The sequence below is a fragment of the Corvus brachyrhynchos genome, unplaced genomic scaffold, assembly GCF_000691975.1.
Source record: "Corvus brachyrhynchos isolate BGI_N302 unplaced genomic scaffold, ASM69197v1 scaffold56, whole genome shotgun sequence".
NCBI lineage: Eukaryota > Metazoa > Chordata > Aves > Passeriformes > Corvidae > Corvus > Corvus brachyrhynchos.
Window position 1 is genome coordinate 11,150,111 of NW_008238664.1, and position 4,980 is coordinate 11,155,090.

A 4,980-nucleotide genomic window follows, 5' to 3' on the forward strand; every position below is an offset into this window, starting at 1 on the left:
GGGAAAGAGAAGCTACATATGTATATCAGTACATGCCAAAGTGAACAGATAAGTAACCCCAAAGAATCTGTTATTTAAAGTATTTTAATTTTACTCTGCAGTGGAATTCCACAAAACCTCTTTCTTGTTCCTTTTGACCTATTTTCTGTGCCATTTACTGGAAAGTACCTAGAAGAATTGCCAACAAGTCCTAATGTCTCTGGAGTAGTGGTATCAGAATGGCCATGGTATCACCACAGCTTTTTATGGTGGAATTTGCAAATGTTTCTTTTGTGGCAGGCTTTCAACTTTATGCAGAATAATTTCTTAGATGAGGCATTTTGCAAAGAGTGCTCTGCATGACTCAGCAGCAGATTTTCTCCATCTCAGATTTTGGTTATATTAATATCAGGTTTATTTTTTACATGAACTTATACATATTTATAACTTAAGTTCCCTTGCATGCTGCTGGGCTTTCTCTAGTTCCAGTGCCTGTCTCTCCAGCTATTCCAGCAAAGCTACATGGCATACACTACACAGGGATTCAGTATTGAGGTGGATGGAAAAACAATCCATGACTGGAGCATTTTTTTGTTGATAATAGGGATAATTCTGTTATTCTGTCCTTAACTGGGGTTTCTTAGGGAGAGCTGTGCAAATTTTACAATGTTCAGATTCCGTAATACTAGAATGAAGTCATGACTTCGAGCTCTTGGATTTGGTATTAATGCTAGCCATGCATCCTTTATTAGTACACACACTCATTACTCATGCAAGTAATTGCACTGACTTGAAAGAGGCTCTCTGTAGCACAGGAACCGGCCTTGAGTCGCCAGCTCTTTGTTAGTGACATCACCACAGAGTCAGCCAGGTTCTAAAGCAGCTGAGCAAACACACTCCCTCTAATATATGCAGGGTGAAGTACTGGTGCTCTGGCCAATGCCTTCAGTACCATGAGTGAAGAATTGAAGAGCTGTTATTTTTCCCTCTAGTGAGAATGGAATGGGTCAGGAACGATTGGTGATTAATTCAAGAATAGACTAAAACTACCCTATGGGTTTTGCCTAGGCCCTTAGGGAAGCAGAGGTAGCTTCTTGTGCCTTTCAGTGTCCTTTCCCTCTGCTCCCCACCGCACACCTTTTGAACCCATGCAGCAGTATACCGCTAAACTGAAACAGGCATAGCTATCTCAGAGGCAGTTACATTTCTTGGGTGACAAAATTACTGACTGGGTAGAGGTGAAAGATCCATGTTTGTGCTACCGGAAAGATCAGCAAGTCAAGCTCCTGTGCAGCTCTGAACTGATCACAGCACATCCTGTGTGGTGGGGATCTTGAGTGACCCTTGGAGAGACAGAAGGTGAAGTTTCTGTAAAGGTAAAGCTGTGGGATATATTTTTCATGGAACAATAGATTTAATGTCTTTCACTGCTCATAAATCATTTGGTTATCACCACCTAACTGATTGCAAATAAATTTATTAATTTACTAAATATTAGTAGTAATATTTGACTCTTCTATAATGCTTTTCATCACAAGCATCCAGTATCTTTTCACCATAGAGAGATATCAGTATTTCTTTTTTTTTATAGCTGGAGAGTGTTACACAGAGGACCATTTTTGGGCTGAGTAGAAAATTATATACAGTTCCCAAGTCTAAGATTAGTGCCCAAGCCACTGATTATTCTGAATCTGCTAACAACAGTTTAAAACCAGCCTAAATATTTTTCCAGGTTAAACACATTTATTTCTGCTACTAAAGCAGAGGGGGAAACAAAAAGTCAGTAACAAAATACTGAGAATTCAGTCTAAACTGTCAAACTCTTCCGAAGGCAAGATATATGCTATAATTTCAATACTTGTCTATTTTCTGTTTTAAAGTATATTCTATGTAAATAGTAAGATCAGTAACACAGATTTTTGAGAACTCTGAAAAGCCTTTTAGCTGTTCTTAATATCTTAGTTCTCCTATGCCTGCTGTGGAGTAGATGTACCCTATTTATGCAGGTGGCAGGCAGGGAGGGACTGGCAACTAGTTGCCAGCTTTAGCACTGTATGGCAAGGTCTCCATACCCCCATTATACAGCAGTTGTCCATATGTACTGCTAAATAGCTCTGCCTTCAGCTGAAAATACATTTTTGCCCAAATCTGCACTTCATAAATCTTCCAAATTTTATCGTACACCTTTCATAAAATCATCAAGGTTTGTAAAGACCTCCAAGATCATTAAGTCCAACCTTTGACCAAGTATCACCATGTAAATGAAGCCGTATCCTTCAAACAAACTGTGTTCAACTGATTTTCATAGAGCTCAACTTGAAAGGAGAGAGATTCAGAAAAAGATATGGGTAAATTTGAAAGCTAATTACTGAAAGCATATGAACAGCACACAGTGACAGTCAAAAATGTATAGTTAAAGACCTAGGAAAAAGAAAACCAACCAGAGGCTGATAACTTTTATAAACAGAATACTTAAAAACATCTTGGAAAAAATGGGATACTTTTCCAGTGCAGCATATTGTGGATCAAAGGAGCTTGTGACCAAGAGATTTTGAGGTCAGAAATTTTACATGACTGAAAATAGTCATCTGTATAAACACTGAAAACATGTAGGACAATAAATAGCCCAGAAACTTGTAGGCCAGAAGTGTAAGCAAGCATATGTACTATGCATATACCACACGTGTTCCTTGCCAAGTGACAGTGGTTCCTTGTAACCCTCAGTTGAGGAAGAAGATTGTGTGAACATCAATTCTTGTGAGCCATGGTTCAGACATCATTGCTTTTTATTTGACTATATGTATAGCCATTAAAAACAAAGAACAACCCCCCAAAATCCTAACAAACCCTGTAGTTATTAATTGGAAAATCTGAGAAGTGCTGGTACACACCCTGAATACTGCTTGTACAGTCAAAAGAGTGATTTCAGTTCTGTACTGAAATAAAAAAATGCTGGCTTTGACAGATATGCAAGAGGTTGTTGTAGTTAAGACTCTCAGCCTTCAGCTTGTGTTTAAAGGATAAGGTAGGTACCCAGTTCCCAGCTGGTTTTGGAAAAATCTTTGCTGTGATTGTGTTCTGAGACTTTCTACCACCAACTGACTCCTTAGAAAGGCACCTTTTAACCCTCTTGTCACCAAACCCTTAACAGAGTTTATGAGCTTGGACAAAATGAAAGTTTACAACTCCCATGCCTGAGGACACAGCCTATACACTAACAGCTGAAAATTCTGTTGAATTTTAGGAGAGTACATGATATGAATTCATAGGCATTACCATACACATAATAATTAAAACCAAGGACTTCCACTAGAAATGGCACAGATTTAATTTTTTCCCCCTAGATCTCTGCCCCAAGGGTGAATTTTTATGTGTATTCTCTGGTGCATAGTAAAAGCAGCCACACTGCAGTCTTTCCTTACAGGCAGGATTCCTCTCCCTGGCTACCTATTTAAATGTGTAGGAACTTAGTATCTTTGAGCCTTGTCTGACTGCTGTATTTGATTGAAATTGGCCCATAGATTAACAAGTTACTGAGGGAATGATGGTTGGACAGGGAGACAGATACATGTGTTCAATCAAACATCCGCACAAGGAAGGGATCACGTATTTCCTTTCAAATCTTGCTAAGAAAATCCTCCTCTGATATAAGACTTTTAACTAGTGTCCTCAAATCCCTATCATCTTCCACTGAGCACTCAGGAATTGCTAACCTAGGAGAGTAAAAAGCATTCTACAAAGATGGGTTGGTTAAGTTACTTGGGTCTGGCAAATTGAGCACTCCAGCACTTTGTTGTGTAGGCTGTCACTCTTGTTGAAATACCTAGTAAAGAGAGCGATATACTAAAACTTGCAGTCATTTCTGTTTAGATTCAGAGTAAGAATCTATGGTCTGCCTAAATATTTAACAATCCGCGCAGCTGTACAAAACCAATCTTATTCCCATTATTAATCCCAAGTACAAAATTCAGAAACAAACCTAACTGCCAAATTTCAAAGCCATTTTGTACTATGGACACATGAAAATGTGTGTGACTAAAGTCACCACTCATCAGCTGAAGCCAAGTGTGTGTGTGCTCTTAACCTGCCTCAGTTGTGGATCCAATGACATTAACATGAAACACACTGGAGCCTGTAGCTGGAGCCAACTGAGTCCAGTCACATAGCGCTGCCATGCTTCAAGCCTCCAGCTGCGGCAGCCAAATCCTTCTGGTCATGTGCTCACAAGGCACCCAATGTCTGAGGATTTTAGAGTGCTTAGAAATGTCAGCTTCTGAGTGGAAAAATGTTTTTGATCTTTACAGCACAACTGGTGCTCTGCTATGATATTTGTTCTAGTAGGCACAATTAGTCATTGACCAAGTTTGTTATTTAACTCGTGACTCTTTGTCTGGCATCCAACATGTGAAAGTTGCAGGTTTTGGATAGAACGGGGAACTGTAACTTGTTGAATTGTATACTCTAGAGGGTACTGGTATTCCAGTAAATCTCCTGCCTCGTCTGATGTGGGGTTTTGCTTCAGCACCTACGGATACCGATTCTTTCGCAGTTAAAGTGATGCTGTTCGGTGCACCTTTTTTTCTTTCTTTCTTTTTTTTTTTGAAGGTAGATGTGTGTTTGTGTGACTAAAATGTTATTTTCTGATATTTAAAAAACATCTAATGGGTCATGCCTCGAGGTCCTCTTTTCAGCTGAGAGCTTGAAGCAAGCAGCTGCTTCATCAGAATTGAATTTCCGGTTAATTATCCAAAGAAGTTTGCTTCAACAGTCCTCACTGAACGCGCATTTCTCAGTACTTTCAACGCCGCACGAGTAACAAACAACACGGCGCTGCACTTGCGCTTCGCCTCCTTCTGTGAGCCCCCGGCTGCAAGCTCAAACTACAGTCCTTTTCCTTCTCTCGGCCGATGCCAGATTGATGCCAGTAGCAAGGGGCCCGCAGCTGTCGGGTGCCTGGGGCACCCCCAGAAGGGGAGAACGGCCGAGGGCAGACACCCCGCC